The 25,411-nt window shown below is 35.8% G+C and overlaps 1 protein-coding gene across 2 annotated transcripts in view; it reads left to right on the top strand.

The window, feature by feature from the left end:
* The first annotated feature begins 202 nt into the window (after positions 1-202).
* Positions 203-25,411, top strand: part of LOC110484011 (uncharacterized) — a 163,220-nt gene continuing 138,011 nt past the window's right edge. The window contains exon 1 of one of the 2 annotated variants that reach the window (XM_085577765.1): positions 203-2,254. The gene's annotated coding sequence lies outside the window, so the exon portion shown is untranslated. Of the gene's footprint in view, positions 2,255-18,004; positions 23,660-25,411 lie in introns of those variants that run through there. The other variant, XM_085577766.1, reaches the window with a different exon arrangement.

Below are 25,411 nucleotides of genomic sequence, written 5' to 3' on the forward strand. Positions count from 1 at the left end.
GAAATCAAATATTTTGTTCCAAGACACTTGTGAGAAAATAAAGAATATGAAAGACTAAAGTCAAAAGCTGACAGAGGAAAAGCCTTACCCTTGCAAAATAAGTTCTTGGAACTATCTCTACAAAGCACTAGAGATCTGAATAATACTACTTCTATACTTCTATATTTGGAAGGGGGATTGATTCCTATTTTTCACTTTTTTTTTTTTTTAAATTTTTTTTTTTTTATTGCTCAAATATCCCCAGCTTTAGGGTATCTGAAATCCCACCTCCTCTAGTTCCACTTTTAAAAGACACTTTCAGAGCCACAGTAGGTGAATGTGAATGTGCATGTCTGAGAGAAAGAGTTAAGGTTTATAAAAAAACTAAAACAGTTGTTTATTTGCAAGTATGGAGAGGAAATGAGAATACTTCCACCCACCAAAAAAATGTGTTTGACACCCAAGCTCTCCAGGAATTAATACACTTATAACTAGTAGGGAGAGAAATTGATTTGATTTGGCGTGGAATTTAAGGTATTGCTTACCATCTGAGAATTTGTACCAGCTGCTGAGCATTTACAGACAAGAATTTATCATTTAGGACTACAAACAGCATACTTACTCTGATTATTTTTGACACTCTGTTATCAAAAGTTTCTTTGCACTTCTGATCTCAAAACTTAGAAACAATCACCAGAGGCGTTACAGTACTGAGGTGTCATACTGATGTGTCAGTACTTTTATACAAAGCATCTCAGGCCGGAGGTTACTGAGTTGCTGGTGGCGCTAGGTTTGAAGAGGTGGGAGGAATGTCCTTTGAATTTCTGCTTTAGCAGCCCTGAATGCTGAAATGCTCCACTCTGACTCCAGGTCTTGTGAGGATCAGGTGAAACTAGCTTTCCTTAAGAAGCTAAAGATAAAGATGAAAAGATTTAGTGGCTTGTATTCATTTGCCCATGGGAGGGGGCAAGTAAAAGGGCAACTGCAGGTGTTAGCCTGAAACTCCCAGTTGTCCACCACAGAGAATAAGGGAATGATTGCTTCTCTATACGATTGCAAGAAGGGAGGTCTCCTTAGAAGATTTTACTAAAGGGAGTTTTTTGGCACATCACATGAAAGAATATCCTGGTGAAAGTAGAGTTTGTTTGTAAAAATGTCAATAAAAGTTTTACTGTCATTTATTTAAGAACAACTGTGATGTGTGCCCACTTGGACTGTTTTCCTCTAGAAGGACAAATGACTCAACCCCAGAAATGTGTATCTGAATGCTTCTTTGCCTAGGAGATGTTCTATTCTGGACCCAAACTGTTTTTCTCTGTGTTCATAAGATAATTTTAGTCGTTACCTGAATATAAGTGAACTGTGACACTGTCCAAGTCTGAGTTCTGGATCTTCTCATAACTGATCCCTGTTTGGTTTGATGAAATGATGCTTTTGTGTCTTGTCTTTTATCTGTTTTTCTCCTTGTTTAATGATTGTTATGTTTAAGAACTTTTGCTGATGCTAGCCTTTGTAAGACAGCAAATCCAAATTTTTTTCTGCCTCAGATAACCTGTAACTTAAAACTGTAGGTTTTGAATGCTGAATTCTTGTAGCCCTGAATGCTACAATTTTCAGTCAGCAGGGTCACTCTGTTTACCTCTGACCACAATAAGTGGCATGCAGGGTGCTCAAATGAATGCTGAAGATGTTAAGTCATACACCCTGAGGATTACAGGTGGGAAAATCTTGTGCTCTGATAAAGCTAATATCTTGTGCTGATAATTAAAATTTCTGTGCTTGGCACTGATATTTAGAAAGATTGGAAAAGAAATGGTGCATCTTGCATATAGCATATTTTTGTTCTCTTTAGGTCACACTAATATGTCTGTTGCTTCCAGATGAAAAATGTCTTGCATTTAGACAAGTGCAAGTGAAACAAATATGGCCATACTGAACTTTAGTGTGCATATAAACATCAACACAATTGCATGGCATATTTCCCAATTTTTGAAAATTGATCTGGTCTTCAGAATATTGTTTCAATCAAGAATCAAGTCCTCTAGTACTTGTTAGAGGCATATAAAAACTGAGCAGGATTGGACATTTGAGCTGTGTCTTTATATTTCTTTTTGCATCTTTTCTAGTGAGTAAAATGATCTACTCTCCAATAACATGCACAGTGAAGCTGATGTCTAAGTGCTATTGTTGCAGACTCTCTACAAGCTTTGAGGTATTGGCATAATTTACACATGAGGCAGAGCTTTGGGAAAGAAGCAAGTTTCCAGTTATACAGGTATGGACTTCTATATCTAAAGAAATTAAAAAGTCTAGAGAAAACTGGAATACTTATATCTATTCTCATAAATGCTTACTAGCCCTTTGGAAAATGCTTTCCTGAGAGAATGGTGTCAGTAGACTCCTTTAAGCTTTACAATGTGTTTGTAAACTACTAAACCTTGTGCAAATAATTAAAGTAAGGAAAAAAGATTGTTACCAAGGAATGATTCAGTAAATGTAACATTAAAAAGTGTAAAAATTTTCTCTGAAATGTGTGTGCTTGCTTGTCAGCTCTCTGTATTGCCAAATATTGTTTGTTAGTCAGTAGTAAAGAGTAATAGTGAAACCACTGAAAACTACTGACTGACATAGTGGTTTAACCACAATTTTTCTTAATGATTTGAAACAAAATTTTTAATTTCATTAAAAATAGGAATATTCCTTAAAGTTGTATTGGAATAATAAACAGATAACGTTTTCATTTAAAAAACAAACCAGCTGCTGGATCAACACATAGCTATAAAATCCATTCTTTTATGAAGAGGATAAGAAAATATGCCCTGGAAATAGAAATGAGAAGTTTAGCACCAAAATTACTTACACATAGCATAGAATTTTTATTCTATGGTGACCTCTTTGCCTTGGATTAATTTCTAAAAGTCTGCAATTTATTCTGTCTGTAGTCTGAAAAATTTAAATTCTGAATGTATCTACAAGAATGATCACAGACCATAAGCAGCAAAGGAGGAATACATTCTCTGGGTTATCATTTCAGCACTGTGTACACAATATGTCAGAGTCTGAAACTTTCAAATTAATTACTAGTTCTGGTGATGCTGAATGTGTTTTGTTGCCCTTCAAGCTTGCAATTAATATTCAGACAGTTGTGAAGGGAGGATAATTTGGTGATTTTCAGTTTATTCTTCCAGGGAATAAACAAGAGAAGAGAATACATATTTCTCTTTTACTGCAGTTCAGCATCAGTTGATTAAGTTGTGTCTGCAACTGTACACAATCAATGTCAGTTAGAGTACAACTTTATTAAAGTTTTCTTGAATTTACATAACTTTCAGAACCATTACATGTATAATTTATCATGATGATGCAGTATCGTTGTAGGGTATTTATAAGCTTTGTGCAGTGGGGCAGAATTTCAAACCTGGTCCTTCATTAATTTTTAATTCAATAACTTAGCTAAACTAGGTGAGCACTGATAGCAAGAACACCAAGAGCTTTACCAGGCTTTAAATGTAAATGCTCTCTATGTTCACTGCCTCTGCAATCCTATGGGACAAAGTTTAATGTGCTTATGAAAGTGTGTTTACCTTCAGCATGTTCACTAAATTTTTCTTCCAAATATTTTTTACCAGCCTATGGTTTAAATTTATAGCCAAAAAGCTGAAATATTTAATTGAAAAAATAATTTTAAAAATCATGCGGGTTTTACTTGGAATGGGAAATGGTGAGGAAAACCTGAGGTCTCATGTATGTATGAAAAAATATCTCATTTCTTATTTTCTCATATCCCTTCGCTAGCCATAGCTCAAAGATGGTTTTCAAAGGAAAACATTTTCTTCTGCATTTAATCAAATAATGACAAACAAAAACATCAGGAATTATGGATGGTTGTGAAAATAACTTAGATCATAGAAACATAGAATAGAATCATAGAATTGTTAAGGTTGGAAAAGAGCTCTAAGATCATTGAGTTCAACCATGGCATTAGTACCACCATGTTCATGACCAAGACATGTCCCTAAGTGCCTCATCTTCTAAATTTGTCTTTTAAATACTTGCAGGAAGGGATGGTGACTCATCCACTTCCCTGTGTAACTTGTTCCAATGCTTGAAAACCCTCTTGTTGAGGAAATTTTTCCTAATAGCTGTTCTAAACCTTCCCTGGTGTAATTTGAGGACATTTTCTCTTGTCCTGTCACTTATCTGGGAGAAGAGACTGACCCCCAGCTTGCCACAATCTTCTTTCAGGTAGTTGTAAAGTTGTAGGTGGCCTTGGTGAGGGTGGGAACTCAGCCCTGACTTTCTTTAGCTGTTTGAAAAATCTGTGTCTAACTTCACAAAGGCTCTGGCTTCTAAAGCTAGACTTTCTATATTGTTTGAGATGCTTTAGGAGGTGCTTTTTGTTTTATGCATAGAGAGCATGATCTGTTTCTAATGTGCCTCAATATCAATGAGGAAAAAGGGTTAATTATTGGCATTCCAGCCATTGGAAATTGTTGATAATGGGAGATAAATAGCTGATTCTACTCTCATTGAAATAATAAGTCAATTTCTATTGATTTTTTGTGTTTAAAGAAAGCCTCAAGTGAATGGAAGATCTATTCCTTTCTGTTACAGTCATACATGGTATTGGTAATTTGAAGTACTCTTTCTGGATTAAGCTGACTTCTTGATCTCTCAGAAATGTGTGTGACACATTTAGCCTGTAACACTGTTCTCATTTACTAATTGTGGGCGAGGGTAACAACAAATATGCATAATTTCTCACAGAAAATACTCCAACATTATGCAGAATGTTAAATACAAATAATGCTACTCTGGGAGTGAAAGAAAATGGGAAGAAAAGAAAGCAGCTTAAGTCTTTCCCCTCTCCACCCCTCAACCTCCCTCTTCTATTCCAGAAATAGAAACCATGATGAAAAACGATATTGTGGCTTTGAGACTCTCTTTGGGCTGCAGACAAAAAAGAACAAAGTTAACCTTGTTATATTTTTCCTTCCATAGTCTAAAGAAGGCCACATGGTTGAGATTTCACTTCTCATTTCTATTTCCAGGGCATATTTTCTTATCCTCTTCATAAAAGAATGGATTTTATAGCTATGTGTTGATCCAGCAGCTGGTTTGTTTTTTAAATGAAAACATTATCTGTTTATTATTCAAATACAATTTTAAGCAGTTTTACTCAGCATATTTGAATTCAAAATCCTATTAAAGATCCAATATTCCTCTACTACTTTGTCCCCCACTGTGCTGACATTCAGTTTCCCCATTTTGAATAGAAATATAATATTGTATATCTGTTCAGGTTGATGTAATTTCCAGCACTGAATTACCAGTCATTGGACTGCCTGCTCACCTTCCTATCATGGAAATTTTGTATTCGCACATATTTTTCTCCACATTTACAAAATGAATTATTGGTCTGGCTATCTTGCAATTGCTTTACAGCAGCACTTTCTTTTTAAATCCAGAAAACTTATCCCTTTGCTTCCTACCATCTGATTGAAGTAGTAAGAATTGCTGAGTTAAGATAAACACCCTCATTTTGTGGTAGAGAGGGGAGGGGGATGAGAAGCAAAATGTTAATTTGTTTTAAAGTTAAAAGTACTGACCCATGCACTGAAGATAAGCATATCTAATTTTAAATCTTCCATATCTATTGTAATGTCTAATTGCATAGTTAAATGAGCTGTAAAAGCAGAAATGCCACTGTAACCTCTAAACAATTTTACACAGTTCTAGAACATTTGAGATAACAGAAGAAAGCTTAAAGACGCTTTTCTCCTCTAGTAATGCTAGTACTTCAGAGGACAGTGTTTATTGAACAGGAGAGGCTTTCTGCTTGGGCAGCACTTTCCTGTTACTCTGGACCCACTTAAGATTTAAGGAGGCAATTGAATGCATCATGTGGACTATGAACACTAAAAAGGTTCAAAACCATTAGTGGATGTGTCACTCAGTGCTCAGTTCTCATCTCAGATTGATGTAATGCTGGAATAACTTGATTGAATTCAGTAACTTTATTCTAAATTAACATAATTGCTCTCATAATTATTTAGTCTACAGAAGCATCTGGAGCCCCTAACTAGGTCAGGGCACAATTTCACTAGGCTCTCTGCATTACACACGCACATACACAGATTAATATGTCAGAGAGCTGTATATACAGACTGCCTCTCTCTGAATACTTGCTTGGGGCAAAATAAAACAACAGAGAGGTGAATCAACTAGTCTGAGTGTTAGCCTCTGTGATTGACTTCACTGAAAGTCCCATAGACTTTCTGTGTCTCTGTTCTCTTTCTAGAAACTGCTGATGGTAGTGCTTCTCTTGTTTTATGGGAATAATTGCATTTAAAATTGTGAAGTGCTCAGGCACCATGGTAATGGGGAGATGCATAAGTGTTGTGGATCGACAAGGTAATCTGCATCCAATTGTTCATGCTTTATAGCTCTTAATGACAGACACTTCAGGGGAGTTGTTTATATCCTCAAGATGAGATGTGCCAGCATATTAGATTTTTTTACTACTGAGGGGTAAAAAGGAAAATACAAAGTAGCTGTAAAATAGTAACTTTTCTGCAGACTGTAAAAGACTTCGTTTAACAGCAGAAATTATTGTTTCTAAGGTTAAATGAAATCACAGTATTGTCTCTGCAAAGTGGGAATTACATACACCTCACACAGCACAGCTCATATTTCCTGTAAATGTAAAGTATGACTTTTTGTTTCTACTCAGAAATTTTAGTCTAATGATGTTTTAGGCAATAATGAAAGTTATTGAAAAGAACATTAGGTGTTGTTCCTTAACTCTGCCCTGCCTGAATTGTCATTAATTTGTTGTGCCTAGCAAATGGAAAATACTAGGACAGGAGCTGAGCGGCAGTTGCATCAAATTAATTTGGGATTCTGAAGTATGTTAATGTTCTTAGGATGACTGGCTTCAGTGAAGCTAGGATATACTATCAAGACACTTAAAGTTGACCTGATTATACCTTCTTTTTATTTCCCAAACTATCCAGAATGACAGATACTGTCAGAAAGAACTTCCCAAGTTTCTATGCTTTCAGGATCTGACAATTTTTGCTAGAAAGGAAAATGAGTTGAGTAGAGAATTTATTTACCCCCTATTTTCAGCAAGACCAGAAAGGTTTAGACCAGCTCTTCTGATAAAATATCTTAGTAGTCTTCAAACTATTACACGACCAGTGACCAGAGTGAATGAATACATTGTCATAATTCTTCTGATGGCTGGGTGAAGTCCAGAAGTCTTTATGCACATTTTGGGTTACAGAATCCAGACTTAGAACAAGTTCCTTATCTAGCTTTTGTAGCAGTACTGTCCCATAAAGGATCTGGGCCCAAATGAATTTACTCCCCAAACAGACAATTTACCTTTTGGTAAATAAGAATGGAATTTGTGTTCTTCTGAAGTTTCTATTTTTGGCAGCAGGATCTTCAGACAACTCAAGTTAAACCTTGGATAGCCTAGTGCTGTACTATAAATGCTGGGATCCCAGAAATGTGATTGTGCAGCAAAAGGACTGACTAAAGTTTTCTGTATCTAGATACCTGAGTTTAGACATATTTTATAAAGGACAGCCTCAATATTACTGTGGGCACACCAATTTTTTTTTTTTTTTTTTTAAATTTCTATCTTGTCCTGAATTCAATAGCAAAACCTTGGAGTGTACATGTGAGGCAAGAATACCAAGGTTTTCTGGATACTTGCTTGGTTTTGGTTTCCTTATAACTTTCTATAAAATACCTGTTTTTCTTACATCTTTATCAGTGCCTTTTCAGTCTGCATTTCAAATACTTCAGTACTTTCTCAGTAGCATCTTAGAAAGTGTAATTTAATGGAGATAACTCTCAGGATTCTCTAGCCAGGACAGACTTGCATGGTTTGTGCATTCTTGCTGCAGTGGTGGTTGATTTTTTCTTAAGTTTTGTATCATAACCTCTGTGCCTGCAATATAGAAAAATATGTGACTGATACTTTGCCTTAGTATTATATAATAAAAAGTAATCCCTTCTTGAAATTCTAGTGTCTTTGAGGATACTCTCTTCTGAGTAAACAAAATCCTTTGGCTGCAAATTTCCAAGTATCATGAGTTTAAAGGGAAAGATTTTGAGGAATTAATTTTAACAAGCCATGTGGTAAGAGATTAATGGATTATTTACTTTGAGAACAGTGGAAAGAAATGTGGGACTCTGCTTTTAAATTTATCAGAAATCTAACTATATAATTGAGTTCAAATGTGAAAATGTTTTAACTGTGATGGCTGCTTTCCACTTGGTTTCTCAAATGAGGAAGACTTTTGCAGCTGATCCACAGAAGACCAAAGCGTTGGCTTACTCTGCCATATTAAGTAAGCAAAAATGTCTTTACATTGTGTCAAGATGTTTGTGTCACTGGTTTTACTTATGCCACTGTTACTAATGTACAGTTATTGTAGTTCGCTGGTGCTGGAAAAGATAAAATTAATGCTATTAATTCAGCTACAAGGTTCGTGGATCTGTGAGCAGTTAAGCAACATATCTAGGGGTCACTACCTGGATTAATGATGCTTCATGTCTTGGATTGATCATATCTAAATGTTAATCAATTCCAACCAAACGCCTGATGCTGGTTCTTTAATATCTTTTTCAATTTGTTATTTGTCAGTAGTACGGAATCAAACAAAGATATTAAGCTCTCAAGTCAATTAAACTGCTGTTGCTACCATAATTAGCAGCTGCTTCTTCTTATGACTGATTTAGTTAGAAATAGGTAAACTTGTTTTTACAGAAATATGGCAATTTGTTCTAGATCAATTAAAGTAACTCTGCATTTCATTTGTATTTTTACCAACAGATAGCATCCCAAGAGTTCAGTTATCTTATGTGATGGGCAAAGAACTGGGGTGAGTGACTTAGAGAACAAAGTAATTTAAATACTGATATAGATGAATTTTGAGATCAAACCAAAGGATGGCAATGTCGACTAAAGGTGGCCTTCAGGTCAATAGAAATATAAATTGAAATAAATTCCCACTAAAAATTCTTTCTCTGTACTTAGTAAAACAACTTCTTTTCTGGTATTGAATGAGAATTTTTACAGACCAAGTACTCCTTTTGTGTGTGATGCTTATTGGAAGATTGATTTGCTTTTCTCAATGTCTTACATGAAAATGTTTTTTTTTTCTCTAACCTCTTTCCTTGCATTAAAATTTCGTCCAGTCTTGGTGAAAGCACTTTACCCCTAGGTGTCTTGATCATAGATTTAAAATCATTCTTGGAGACAGAAATTTTTCAACTGAAATATGAGAGTTTACAGGGTGACCATGTGCCCTGTCAGTGTGGCATGAGTTATGTAAGTGGTTTTCATACTCTGACTATATTCCAGCTGGTGTCACTGACACACAGTGTGCTCATAACATGTAAACATATGAATAGGACTAAAGGATATAGTAACAGGGTTGAGATAGACATTTCAAGGAAAGCACTGCTTTACCCTTTCCTTTATGTAAATGCAACAGCATTTCTTTCTGTTCTCTGGAGTTCACTAAATCTCTTTATTTCTCTACAAAATTGTATGAGCATGGATGAGCAACACTGTCAGATAAGGATTTTATACCTGAGCCATAGAAGTCAGAGATGGAGAAGCCCTATCTCATGTTGTAGGTCTTTTTCCTGTTCTGGATAATTTCTGTCTAAATATATTTTTCTCTCATTGCTTTGAGAGCATCTGCACCATAATAGTATACAAACACACAAACTGGATTATGATAGAGAGTTAATAATTTATCATAGAGAGCTCTGGGTGCCTATGGCAGCAGTGTGCGAGGCTCATTTAAGAAGCCTGTGAGTGTTTTGCTGATAGGATTGTACTCATGACAACTGCTTCTTGCATAAAGTAAGATTTTTCTTCTTGTTGTTTGGATGAAGGTGCTTGCTTTTATTAACTATTTATTATTGAGATTTGACACTCCTAAGAAGAACATCTTCTTTAGCATAAGAGATATTACTGAAAGGAAAAAGAGTCTATAATTTTTCTGCACTTTTGTTTAGCTTCTGTACTTCTAATGAGTTACTAGAATGAAGTTGTAATGACAGTAGCCATACAATATGTTGGCTTTGGCTCTGGAATATCTAGTTACAGTTACCCAGAGCAATTAGTGAAGGCAACATACTTGTTATCAAAAATAGATTTTTGTCAGTAGACTCAGCACCAAAAATTACAAGTTTGTTTCAGTAGTTATTCAAACCCTTCAAATTTCTTGTCCTCTATCTTCATTGTATTTTAACTACAATTTCTACAAACCTTACTGCAAGAAGAGATTGTACAGAGAGAGAACAAGACAAGAGAGAACTGTAAAAGCTGTTTTTCTGGAATGCAGGAAGGGGGTTTAGTTTGCTTGTTTGTTTTGCTTTTTGTTTTGCTGTTTTTTTTTTTTTTTTTTTTGCATTTTTCTTTCAAGGGAAAGGAGTGGCAGAGGCAAGTTTTGTGCTACTGTTTATTTTCTTGGTTAGTTCAGGCTCTATTGATCCTATGTTTTAACTTCAGCTTTTCCTGCATTAAATAAAAGATTTTACCTTGCCATCTGAATACCATTATAGGGTCTTTCCCTGGGCCCCCCCTCCACCTCTCCCCAAAAAAGAAAAAGCAGCGTGAAAAGACTATCTCTGGATTTGGAGATGTTGTGCTATTTTTTCCTCCACCATGATTTTAGAAATTTTATTAAAATAATTTGAAAAATGCAAATCATAGCATCTTTCTGACTCTAAGAATAATATTGAGTGGATTTTGTGCTTATTATTCTATAATTTCAACTTCTAAGGCATATTTCTCATTTTCATACTAGGGCAAGTTACAGAGTTCAGTGACCAGAAGCATCAAGAAATAATTAAAAAAAAATCTCAAATGATGTCTAATTAAAAACTGTTCCAGGCAGAATGAATTAAACGCCCCTTAAAGTTGCTTACTGCATCCATCTTCCTGATGTCTGAAGGAACTGAGTTGCAGAGGTGAATCATATAATGGTAAAAAAGCCCTTGCAATAGGTAAATTCAGAAATGGAATAGACAATAAACTGATATTACAGAATAATCAGGCTAGTAAATTACAACATAAAATTTCTTAACTTGGCAAGAGACAGAAAAAAAAAGTTTTATTGGCTACCAAAGCCAGAGCCATAAGAGCTGTAGATTTTTTGTGGCAGATGAGGCGGTGTAATGACATCAATCAGATCCTTGGGTAGAAGCCAATACATGATTTTAAGAGGAAGGCTAATATACTGATATGCCAGCTTAGTTTGATATCTGATCAAGCCATGTTGTCAAATGACATCCAAATATAACTTCCAGTGTTTCTGCTGGTAAATCTGTTGAACTCTCTTCCTTTCATCCCATTTCACTTCCTTATTCTTTCTTGCTCCTCCATTCCCAAGGTAAGTCTCATGTGTCTGTTAACTGTATCTGCATTATGAAAGGCTAGCAGTCCAACTTCTCATCCATTCCTACAGCAACATTTTGTGTGTGTAAAAACGACTGACAGCTGTAAGTAGAAACCCAGTTCAGAGTCACAAAGCTAAAATCTCCAATGTAGAATTTAGTGACAATGATGAAAACGAATCAAACCTAGCTGGCTTGGCCAAATTGATGCCCACTAAGTTAACATTTTAAAGAAGCAATGGTTTTGCTATCTGCAGAGTTTGGTAAGCAGTAGTTCATAACAATACGATTGTTTATATCTGCATAAATTGTGTATGTGCAAAGAAGAGTATCTGATACTTACCATTTTCTGTTCTGCAGAAAAGAATACTTAATTATTAAAAAAAAATCAGTAACTCACTGTCCTGAGATGTATGGACAAGCTACACATTAGTTATTGAACATAATGCATCTCCTATTATAAACACTATTAATTTGTTTGTTATTATATGGATACAATAAATAAAATTGATTAAACTCTGAATAGATAGAAAATAATAATAAAATATATTTAATTTCCTGAATGTCCCACTACAAATAAATAATTCTACTGCTAAGTCCAAGAATATCCATCTATGACTTGATACAATGTAGGATATGAATTGCATTATAATTTTAAAATTTTATTTTCTCATTCTTTTAGGAGCATTTTTAGGATGCTGATGTTTAACTAATTGCTGTAGCAGGTGCCCTGTTACTTAAACACTATGGCTGAGAGCATTATGCAGTCTTCAGGAGCCTGGGGATAAAAAGTAAGTCTAGCAGCCGAGCCCATTGCACTGAAGACGTATAAATTAAAAAGATTAGAACTGACTGCTCTGGGCAGTGTAGAGTAATGATTTTTAGGCCAACACAAGATTCCAGATGCTCCAGGAAAATCCCATGATGAGCAATGTCAACTGATGTCAAATGCTACTGAAAGATCTAAGAAAATAAATGTAGCAATGCCAGTTGGTATTGAAAGCAGGTGGTTAGCCATGTTCCACAGGGCAATCTCTGTGCTGTGAAAAATCCTAAAATCTGAAGGAGATATGTGCTTAGGAAACCCAAACCCATGATCAAAGTATTATTTTTCTCTAAGTGTCCCTAAAATTAAAAAAATAGTAGTAAAGAAAAAATAATTGATCTTAAATGTAAATATTAAACTTAGCACTGTACAAATATACATTAAATGATAAACTAACACTCTATACATAGCAAGTTTTCATGATATAAAAATCTGCCCTCCCAGTAATAATCATTATATGCACTAGTGAGTACATCAGGTTTGGTGATTTTTCAGAGGAAAAAATATCATTAAAAAGGTGATATGTGACTATGTGACTAAAGACAACTGGTTGTAAAACAGGTGCAGACAGTAGCATTTTAAAAGACTGAAGTTTAAATTAGAATTTCAAGTTATGTTGTATCCATTATATGAAGTGACAGAAACATGTCTGGAGGAGCTTGAATAGATTCAACACAGGTCTACTGTTTATTTTGATTAACAAAAAAAAGGAAATGCAGACTAGATGCCAACCCTCATTAATAACCTTTGCATAGTGGAAATCAGGCAGATAAAGGTGACTTTGAAAGATTGCGCTTATCACATATCATCAAACTACAGATAAAAAATATCTAAGCAATAGTCAACCAAAATACAAATTTTGGTGTAGAGTGAACCAATGCATTATATATGGGGGAAAAAATGCAGAACCTAACAGTTTTGCTTTATAGGCATAAGGCAAAATGGGGTGAAAGGATTTGATTTGCTCTTGAGGAGGATAAATCAGGATTCCACTACAGTCTGGTGTTTTGGTCTTTCTTTTTACTTGGCAAGGGATTTGTCACTGTAGCTTTGATGTTGTGTTATGGTGTAACTACACATTAAGGAGCAGAGAATATTTTTTTCTTATTATTTTAAGTGACTTAATAGATATAAGACAATGAAACTGTGGGCATGGTGTGCAGGAATGACTGGTGCAGGCATAGCAAGTCTTGCTATGACATGGTCAGATCTTGAAGACTAATGGCGTGGCTAACCAGTCAGACCAGTGCATTTTACCTTTTTACAGAGATCCAGGCATTATATTCTTTACACATTGTTCAGTGGGAATCTAACTGTTAATAAAATTCTGTGGAAAAGTTTTATGACTCTTAGTCATTAGCCCTGGGTCATATCTAATGAGCATGAAAAACAGTATCTCCTATATTCTCTGATATTTTTCCTACATAATTCTTAAAATTATTTTTGTATATAGAGTGACCATGCAATTTGAATACCCAAAGTATTTGCAGTGAATGGAAAAAACCCCAAAATAAAAAATCTTGTCTCATCCAGACAATCTGAATCAATCTGTGGGTGAGTTTGCTTACCCTACCAAGGATCTGGCTACTTTAAGAAGGTTCTATAAACTAATCTGCTACTTTTTTAGATTGGTTATATTTTGGTTATCTGTCAAATACCACTTTATTGGACAGTTTTGCCTAATTACTTTTCTGTAATCAGGAACTGCTGGCTAAGAAAAAAGAACTGTTTTCTCTTGAGATATGGTATCCAGGGAGGTCCATATCATTCTTATAGGATTATATTAAGAGTGGATTAATTGAATGAGTCCCTATTCTTATTACAATCTCTCCTTATTAGAATGGATTAATTTATCACATTTTCTGTTCTCTTCACAGTCTTTGACGTAAGAATGAATTATCACATTTTCACTGGTCTTTTTCCAACTGGGTGATGGCTCCCTTACTTTTCAGCCTGTTCAAAAAAGAGAGGGATATTAGTAACTTGATGTAATGAACTTGCATGTTGGAAGATGGAGGAATAGCAGGGGGGTCTGTTTTACAAAGGACTGCAGGGAGAACTCTGTGCTCCACAGGTTTCTGAATACCTGGCAGACTTCTGTGAGTGAAATTAAAGGAAAGATGCAGAGAGGAGTGTAATTGAACACAGCCTCTCTGTCTGTGGTTTTACTGTGGTTGACATTTTTACTGTGGTTTACAGTCATATTGTTAATTTTAGTTTAAGGAGAATAGCTGAGACATGAGCAACTTCTGTTGTCTGCTGACTGCTGTCTTTCAAAATTTTCATACCTACAGCAGCATATTCCTTTAGATCAGTCAGCTTTCAAGTCCATGCACACCATAGCAAGTGCACTATGCTAAGGTATCTACTCATTAAGTCTTTTTTTGATATTGAAGAACTTAATTTTCCTTCTGAAATGAAGATGCGATGGTGGAAGAGCACCTTACACATGAAGTATATTTATTCTGTATTTTAAAGTACAGATCAAGTATGACTTTAATAGAGCCAGCTCTAGCGTATTTTTAGGGAAAAACACTGAGCTTTGTGAAAGAATCACAGCATCATTAAAGTTGGAAAATACCTCTAAAATCATTGAGTCCAGCCATTAACCTAACATTCCCAGGTCTCCACTTAAACCATGTCCCTAAGCACAATAGCTACACAGTTTTTGAACACTTCTAGGGCAGCTAGAAGTGTTTAAAGTTTTGAACCACTTCCCTGGGCAGCCTATGCCAATCACTGACAAACCTTTCAGTAAAGAATTTTTTTCCTAATATCTAATCTAAACTTCCCCTGGCACAACTTGAGGATGATTCCTCTTGTCATATTGCTTGTTACCTGGGAGAAGAGACTGACCTCTACCTGTCCACACCCTCCTTTCGGTTATCTATAGAGGGTGATAAAGTCTCTACTGAGCCTCCAGTAGAGGAGCCTCTCTTCTCCAGGCTAAAAAACCTCAGCTGGTCCTCACAGGACTTGTGTTCCAGACCCTTCCTCAGATTCATTGCCCTTCTCTGGACACACTCCAGCACCTGTCTTGTCATGGGGGGCCCAAAACTGGACACAGGACTAGAGATGCAGCCTCATCAGCGCTGCCTATGGGAGGATGATCATTGCCCTGGTCCTGCTGGCCACACTATTGCTGGCAATGGCCAGGATGTCATTGGCTTTTTTTGCCACCTGGGCACACACTGGCTCATGTTCAGCAGGCTATCACCCAGCACCCCATGTCCTTTTCTGCTAGGCAGCTTTCCTGCCAGTCTTCCCCAGTCTGTAGCATTCCATGTTGTTGTTGTGACCCAAGAGCAAGACAGGGCATTCTCCATATAGATCCTCATATCCTTGGTCTCAGCCTATCAATTCAGCTTGTCCAGATACATCTGCAGAGCCTTCCTACCCTCCAAGTCCTGCCCAAATTGTCATCTACTTGCTGAGTGTGCACCCAATCTCCTTATCCAGATAATTGATAAAGATGTTAAGCAGAACTGGTTACAACACTGAATACTGGGGAAGACCACTTGTGTTCTGACCACCAACTAATTTAACTCCATTCACCATCACTTCCTAGGTCCAACCATCCAGCCAGATTTTAACCTAATGAACATTGCACCCATCCAAGCCATGAGCAGACAATTTCTTCAGGAGGATGATGCAGGAAAGATTGTCAAAGGCTTTACTAAAATCCAGGCAGACAATATCCTTTCTTAGCCTTTCCCTCATCCAGTGAGGAATTCACCTTCTCATAGAAGGAGATCAGGTTGGTGAAGCAGGACCTGCCTTTCCCAAACCCATGCTGGCTAGGTTGTACTGCACATGCTGCGTGATGGCACTCAGGATGATCTACTCTGTGACCTTCCCTGGCACCAAGGTCATGCTGACAGGCCTGTAGTTCCAGGAGGTGCCTCAGTGCAGCACTTTTAGGTCTTACTAGAGCTTCAATGAGAGCAGAAAGTGCAAAAGTACAGCTATATATAACCGACTACTTTCTTTAACACAAATGCTGATATGCATTGTGATTTGACACTGAAAAACCAGGACAAGCAGACTCCCTTCCAGAAGGGCTAAACACCTTAAAGTTTATAAACAGAGGTTCAGAATTTGTTCTGTGACTCTACAGAAGCCCTTTAGAATACAGGTCACAGAGCACAACATGTATGCTTCTAAGCCTGTGCTCTGGGATGCACACGGCTACAACTGTTAAGGTAAACTGTACAGCCTCAGCCTAGAAGCGTGAAGAAAATGTTACTGCCATCCTGTTTTATAGCATTAATATGTAAATAGTATTTGATTTTATGTGTTTTTGTTTCTCCAAGGTGAACTAGGAGGGAGATCATACTTTTCTTAAGAGGCTCAATCACTGCAACTCCAGCAGAATGAGTGTAGTCTGGGCACTGCCGAGGCACTAAAGACTCTCTAAGATATAGGCTGGGATTCCATATTCCAGTTTAGGCATGCAGGGATTCCTCTTCCAAAATGGGTTGCATGGGTAATTTTCTGTGCTCTTTTCTCTTACACTGGTCAGTGTATTTTATGTGCTTCAGAGGTGGTAAGTCACATCTTAAGCACAGCCACGTGCAATCATATATATGATATTTCTTTGGCATACAAAGCAGTAGAGGAAGAATAATTTCCTTCTTATTTCAGCTATTTATTAGTTTGTACTATAAACATGAGGAGTAGTGACCTTTTAAATTTATTTATTCTTACTAAGCTTTTTCTTTAGTAATATCTTATAGGGCTGAGGCAGTTATGGCAATTATATGGTGCATAAAATCTATTCTCCTTTATACATATGAAATTTACTTAGTTTTAATTTCATAGAATGTCTTTCCATGCTTGTATTACAAAGCCATATGAATAAAAATGGTCTTCAGAATAAAATTACAGACATACTGTAGACATGTAGACATTGTCTAAGTTAAGTGCCTTCCATACAAACAAACAAACAAAAAAGGTAATGCTTCAAATTACTTTTAAGGAAACCTTCCAGACTTTTTTTTCTCTTTCAGCTGTTAAAAATTATCCTCCTTTTGTTACATCTTCAAACTCAATTTTTACTCTATTCTTTTCAATGAGATGGCAGTCAAAGGAGGTGATTATCCTGCTTTGCTCTGCACTGGAGTGGCCTCACTTTGAGCCGTGTGTGCAGTTTTTTGGCACCAGAACAGAAAAAAGATATTAAGCAATCAGGTAGCATCCATGGGAAGGCCACAGGGATGGTGAAGGGCCTTGGGGGGAAGCTATATGAAGAGAGGCTGAGGTCAATTGGTCTGTTCAGCCTGGAGAAGAGGAGACAGGGGAGATCTCATTGCAGTTACAACTTCATGAGTGGAAGAGGAGGGGCAGGCACTGATTTCTTCACTCTCATGACAGAACTCAAAGAAATGGCATGAAGCTGAGTCTGGGGAAGGTTAGGTTGGATATTAAAAAAAAGGTTCCTCACCCAGAGGGTGACTGGGCACTGGAACAAGCAACCCAGGGAAGTGGTCACAGCAACCCTTGCATACTTCAAGAAGTGTTTGGACAGTACTCTCAGCACATGGTGTGATTATTGGGGTGTTCTGCAAAGGGTCAGGAGTTGGACTCAGGGATCTTGATGGGTCTCTTCCAATTCAGCATACTTTATATTATATGATAATATGAATTAGCTTGTACAATACTGTCCTCCTGACAACACAATCCTGTGACTGAGGACCTCCCTACTAGCCTGGTGTCCAGGAGCTCAATAGGCCCTATGATGCCTAAATTCCTTAATGACTTCTTCAACTTCTTTGAAGTGAAGAAGTCATTAAGGAATGTTTAGAGTGGGAGAGGAAAGCTTAGAAACCAGCCATTACATCTAAGTATATTGACTGCATAATTTTGTTCACACATTAAATGGCTCCTATGAATTATGAGTCTGGTGCCATAAAAATGTTCATTATTTCCTGTTAAGGGCTTCCAAGTGATATAATATCCGGATCTTGGCCCAGAAGTTGGAGTTGTAGATGCAATGGCAGTGCCTCCAATGACACTTCACTAATTGTTTTGGCATGTGACATTAATTACATTCTGTTCAGGAATTCTCTTCTCCTGATTGAAGCGGGCTTTGTGTGTGTGTTGTGAGTAAGTTGCTACACACCCTGTCTGGCAGAACAATATGGGCTCTTTATGGCGTGCCCTTTTAACTTGAATAGTTTCTCCGAGATGAAGAGGTGTAGTTTTGTGTTAACCGAGAACCTGCAGAAGCATACAGGGCTTATTTTTAATGTTTAATTTTTCTTTTGGAGAGAAAGAAAAATATATGTCTCTTGTGGTACAGATATGCAATTAGGTGGAAACAAGAAAGGTTCATTTCCATTCTTTCTCTTTCTATGTCCATTTCAGAAATAAAGATATTGAAGCTTGAGGCTCTATGAACCAATACTTTTTCAACCAATGTTCTAGTTGTCTCAACTTGTCTGATCAAATCAGCAAATTGCACATTAAATATGTTTTTTCCTTGTTTTTAAATCAATGGATAAGTTTCCATCAGAAAAAAATCCAAAAGACTTATGTATTTTAATGACTTTATTAAACATACAGTTTAATACACAGGTAATTTCTTTCTTTTGCTTTTTAGAGTTTGTAAGAATATCTTTTTCCATTGGCACCTCCTACCAATTTTATTTATGCAATTTGTAAGCAAATTTGTTGCTATAGAGATATTTTCCTTGGAATTATTACTGCAATGAGGAGCAAAGGTGAAAAAGTAACTTGTATGTGCCTTGAAAAACACTTGATATAGTGACTGATTCTAAAAGAAAGATCCAGTATTTGTTTCTCAGAACTAGAAACTGTTCCAACAATTTCAACAGCTTCACTTGGAAGCCTATCTTTAAGCAAGATCCCAGGATCTGTCAAAAGTATCTGTATATAGATGACAAATAATTTCAGTTTGCCAGCTGCTCAGAAACTGTCTAACCAAGTAGACAAAATTAACACTCTTGTTGCAGATTAATGTTTAGCTGAGGTTATGGACCCGTAGGAAGATGAGGAACTTCTCTCTCCTGTGATTTGAACTCTCTGCTTTTTACCATTATTCTATGGTTTTGATCTTTTTAGTTGAAACAAATAACACTGTTCTGTTTGCATCTGTTGACCTTAATCTACAAATCAAGCTACTATTAGCAGACATCTGCATGATGGTGTGCCAATTAAAATTAGGAGAGTAAATTCCAGTTTGCACACAAACAGCAATTTGCATAGCTCTTCAAAGAGAGGAACTCAGATGTTTTAAGAACTCAGTGCCATTAAACCTTGAGGCAACTGGGAAAGGATTTGAAAGGCAATAGCAGATTTAACTTTATTTCTCTGTAGTAAACGTAGATGCTGCAACTTTAGCTATATACCAGATACCTGTGATTTCTCCAAAGTTAGCCAGCTATTGATATGATTATTTTGCTTCCAGCTATGGTGTTCAGAGAACTGAGATGTATGCGATGGTTATGGCAATTGGAAAGCAGACAAAGATGAGAAACAAATGTTTGCAGCTACTGAATGAAAGCATGATTAAAATGGTAGTTTACCAAAGTGAAGGAAAAACAACCAATAATCCCTGTTACTATTTACTCCAGCTCACAGAGAACACAAGGGAAATGAACATAAGTTAAAATGTGAAGTCAAAAATTGACTTAAAGAATCTATAATGACAGGACCTTGTACCAGCAGGTTCTTACCTGGCAGAGTACTGAAGCCTTTCTCGAAGGACTGAGAAACCTTTTGTTCACTCTAGCAGCCAGCAGACCTATATATGGCACTTTTTGTTACCACAGTTATTTACAAGTGTTCCTACAGCTCCACTGGGATCTTTGAAAATTGTCATCAGTTCCCTGGGATTCTCTGAGTTCAGGTATGCTTCCCTTCCTGTGACTTTCCTAGAATATTTATGCTTTTAACCTGCTGAGAAAATTTTCAGCATTGCTCCTGCGACAGCTACAATACAAATTCATGGAGGATGAGTTGTGGCACATACTTTATTTTACTGGGCACTGTCTCCAACCTGAACCAGGCTTAAGTGAGAATCCTTAAGTAGTTCACATCTATTTTTTAGTTATTAATTCTCCATATTTTTGAACTTCAAGCTTTTGGGCTCTTAACATGTATGAGAGTTTAAATCAATGAACTTCATCTCACAGCCATCTAGGCACTGTTACAGTGTAAAGTCTGTTATTTGCTGGGTTTTGGGGTTTTTCTTTCTTCCTTTTTTCTTTTTTCCCCACATGTTGTTATATCAGGGTCAAATTTATTTTGAGAATGAAATCCAACATTTAATAGGGATTGTGGTTTTACATCAGGAATTTTCAAACAGTTCTCAAGTGAAATCTAAATTGTGTGTTACTGTGAATATCCAATGCAATAGACATATTTTCCTTAATAGTACACTTGACTCTGTGATGACAATGATGTATTAATAATTTGAAGTCTACAGAAAAACAATGAAGCTGTGATCTTATTTCAGGCCTGTGAATCACTGACTTGGAATCTTTTTCTAGGGGAAAGAGACCCTAGAGCTATTTGTTTCTCTTTATCTCAATTCTCTTATCTGTGAAACAGTAATAATACTTGCTGTGTGATTGGAAGGTCTGCCTCATTAGTGTCAATGTCTGCTGAAAAGTAGGCTGAAAAAAAAAGGTGTACAAATGTTGCAGTTTATTATTTTAGAGATTACATGTAACTATCTAAACAGAATGACATAGCTTCACATTCTGAAATAATTTTCTCTAAATAACCATAAGAACGTAATTTTCAAAAGGAGATGCTTATGGTTTGAACAGTTAGAAATATTAGCATCTGAAACAAAGAATTGTCTACAGACAAGGTTTTTTATTAGTAATAATGAATAAATATATTTAAAAGACATTTCATGCATAATTGCTCCACAGGCTCGTTTCCTGGGCTTCACTTTTATCACAGTACCTGGCAAGATACCAGTTCAATATCTTGTGCTTGAGTGCAGTTAATGCATTCACTCTGTACAACAAAAAGTTAAAAACGGCAAAAACAAAAGCAAAGCAAAAAAAAAAAAATCTAATCTTGAAAATGCAATATGTGTTGCCATATGTATTTTAGTTCCCCAGAAACCTCTACAATTCACTGGAATTATGGGATTCTTGAGCTACAACAATCCAGTGAGATATTGGGAAGAACAGCAAAGCACAGGGACAGTTTTTGATATGGCATAACTTTTCCTTTTCATATGATCAGGTGGCAGGTTGAACTTCTGAAAAGATTTCCAGAGAAGACTGAAAGACTGAAAGACTGCTTTTTTGTAAGGTGTCCAGGATGGGATTTTTATTCCTTGTAAATCCTACCACAATTATGCTAGGAAGAAATACAGTATGGCTACATAGTAATAAACAACATTTAGCAGCTGAGATCAGTTGATCAAGAGCAGGAAAACTTGTTTCACTGAAGTTTAGAACTCCTTTGAGCATTGTTTCTTTGGGGTCTTAAAATTTCAGCTTAATCATACAAAACCAGAAAACCAAATACAAGAAAAATTACCCTGACTGGACACAGGGGACATGGGAAATGAGCAAAATCTGATGATAACAAAATAGAAAGATATATCACATATGAAGTGAACAGGAAGAGACTTAATATTTATTTCTTCCTTTTGGTATGGTACCATTGATGATGGAGGTGGAGAGTAACTGAAGTAACATGGTACTCTGTGAAATAAAACCAGAATATAACCTTAATACCCAAGCCAGCTTGTAAATGGCTCCAAGGACATTGCCAAACATAGACACTCCGTATTCAGGGCAGCACTGAATAAGAGGGTGCCAGAGGGACAGCTAGAGGGAATAGGTCATTTTGACAGTTTTGCTTTTCAATGACTTGCTTGTTCATTCTCCTCTCCATTGTAATCACCATAAATCAGTGGCTGTCTGATGTCTCTTGTGTAACATGTTGGGTATTAGATACAAGCTAATATGTTTAATAGCTAGATGAATCAGTTATATTTACTGAAATTTAAAATTATAACTTTGGACTTAGTAAAAAAAAATCCCACCAAAATCCTGGAAGTGCATATACAGTTATTTTCTTTCAATTTGCTATAACCAGATTTAACATGTAATGCAAATGCTGTAGTTTTAGCACATAATCTTAATGACGGTAAATGGAATTTGATATATTCAGTGTTTTTCATCACCAATTATTTCTTTCACACATTAGTGGGAATACTTTTAAAAACAGTTTGACCTGTGTGTTTCTGGATGATCCAGGGAAAACAATGAAGCTGTTAGAAATGTTACTGACATGTACAACGATAACGAGCATTTAATTATAATTGTGAAATTAGACTCACTGTAATTTAGACATGACAGATGCTTTCACAAAGATACAAATCATACTTAGATGTTCAATTTTTTTATTTTGACCTAGTAGAATCTTCTCTAGCTTGTTCAGATAACAGAAGTGTATTTAGGATAAGAAATGTTTACTTATTTATGGCTTTTTATTTCAATACTCAGGGTTGGTTTTTTATCTCTCTTCCTTTTTTCACATAATTTCTCTGATTATCATGCGAGAATCGTCTAAATGGTCTTTTTTTTTTCTGGAATAACAGTAAAATCCATTATTTTCTACTTTGTCTTCTCTGTATATTTCTATTTATTTTAGAGATCAAATATTTCTCATTGCTTTGAAATGTAAAAGTGTTCATAAGTTTGAATTGTTTGAACATTCTATGTTTAACTAAAAATTACTGCCACCCAAAGTAGCTATTCTGAAAGGGGAAATTAGTGTTGTAAAGCCCCTTACGGTTATGATCAAACCCCCAGTTCCTATGGACGTGTGCAGTCAGTGTTCTGCAGGTCAGCAACTGATTTCATAAATTTTTTTTTGCAATTTTAAATCTGTAAAAACATGAGGTTTACAATTCCAAACATAACTTTTGTTGACTAATCATCTAAGAATGGCTGAACCTCTTTGTTCATCTCAGTGGAATGTAAATAGTGACTGCCTAAAGATAAATATTCCACTGGAGGTTGCTTTAACATAGATAATTTATATTTTTATTAAATTAAAATAAGTATTTTAGATTTTATAATTTGTTTATAGTAATTTTCTTGAGTCTGGGTAATAAATGTTTTCTCACTGTGAACTCAGTCTAAATCAAAATCTTTATATTTTACAGCATCATTTGCTACGGAAAAAAGGGGAAAGAAAGACTTCCTGTAGCTTAGTGGAGAGGAAGTAATGTGGGATCTGGGCAGACAGTTCATGAGCAATATATTCTTTGTTAAGAGTGGAGTCATGCCAGAACAGAAAGTGAATTCCATCAGACAGAGGGGAATGGGTACTGCTCTCACATCTTTAGCCTGAATTAGAGGAGATGTCTCTGCCTCACAGCAGAAAATCTAGTCTGGACCCAAGAACTTCCACCATCCAGACCTGGTAGGCAAGTGCTCTGCTGTTTTATTCCAATTTTATTTTAGTTTTCAAGCTGTAGTAAAAACTCTTCAGAAAATCCTTATTTAATCAGATTACTTTTGTTATCTTGAAGTTTTATTCTCAAATTGCAGCTGTTTACAATGGAGTGACATCTAAAATAAATATTAAATTATATAGCTGCAAAATTTTTAATATTTTTAAAATCTAGTTAATGTGTATTTTAAAAAATATTCCAGAGTAGAGAGTTTCAAAAATTATCTTAGATTATGACTATTGTTTCCAGTCCAAAGAAACCAATTCCTCAGAACCTCCAGATAATTCCTCAGAACCTCCAGATAATTCCTCTAGGGACTGACAATAAAACAAATAGAAATAATCTATAAAAAATAACATAATTTGAAAAATAGTGACTTTGTTGTCTACATCACAGGAACATTTTAAAGCACTTGGGCAGTCTGTCCTTCTACTTTACCTGCTGTTGTTTTTTAGCTATGATATACTCAGAAAATCTTTCAAAAGTTTTACTCAATTTCTGGCTCAGCAAAATGGTAAAATCCTCCAATGATTGTAAATGATGGAGTTGTTTCCAGTCATTGCTGAAATTATTGCTGATAATTTTTGGTCCAACTAGGAGCACACTGTCCTACAAAGATTAACTAGTAATCATTTCTTCATTTATTCAGTGGCAATAGTCCCAGGTTTAAATACATATCACACTGTTGATCCTAGCAATTATCGTTTGAACTAAGTCTACACAAAAAATCTCATTTATTCAGAGCTACATTAATGAGTCAATAAAGCTCTGATGAATCTGGCTCTGTGTCCCTATATACATTATCTTGAAATTTGTGTTGCAACCAATAATTCAGAGAAGGTTGTTTTTTGGGTTGATTTGTCTACAGTCTTTCATAAATTTCAAGCTTTTCCAGTGCAGAGAGATTCCTTAGACTTGGGATTTTAATAAAAGTAATGATAGACAGTTTTATCATCTTCATTGAACTTCAGATGACATCTTGCTTATATTTACGTTACTGCATCAGATGTCATGAGTGCCAAGTGTCCAGTCACAATTTGTCCAGAAGAGGATTTATCCAATTTGTATGTGCATGAGCAGAAGCACACACTCATATAAGTAATCTCAGTAATATTCATTTGGTGGTGCTATAAAACTGGTCACTTGCCCCAGTTCTGTGAAATGTTTTTCTTTATATAACTTCTTTTTATGATTTTAAAGAAAGTGAGCATTTCTTCATTCCTGACCTTACAAAAGAAAACTTCCCCACTTCAGTATCCCTGATGTCACATAGTTAGTAACCACACATATGGCATGAAAATCTTGATTAATCTTAATTTTAGCATAATACATGCTTGATTCTATTAATTTATCTTGTAATATCTGGCGTGTTAAAGGAGGATTTGCCTTTACAGCTGTGCTGGTTAGCCATGAACAATATTTTTTTTTTCCAAGAAAAGATGAGATTCTTATTGATTCCATCAGCTTTGGGGATTTTAAAAAAAAATAAAATTATGCAATAAAACTTTATGAAAGGCTGAATAAGATTTGTGAAAAAGCCACAGCAGTTAGTAGGGCTGAACTCCAAGGCTTGCTTTTTATGAACACTATACTTGAATCCTCATGATTTTTTAGTTTTAATGAATTTTACTGAAAAAAGATATATGTGCATGGAACATAGTTGAATGTGAACTTGAAGTTGAACTTAGTTGAATGTGAACTAATTATAGCTCTACAAAGAG

Source organism: Lonchura striata, chromosome 4 (genome assembly GCF_050655825.1).
Source record: "Lonchura striata isolate lonStrDom1 chromosome 4, ASM5065582v1, whole genome shotgun sequence".
Classification (NCBI taxonomy): Eukaryota; Metazoa; Chordata; class Aves; order Passeriformes; family Estrildidae; genus Lonchura; species Lonchura striata.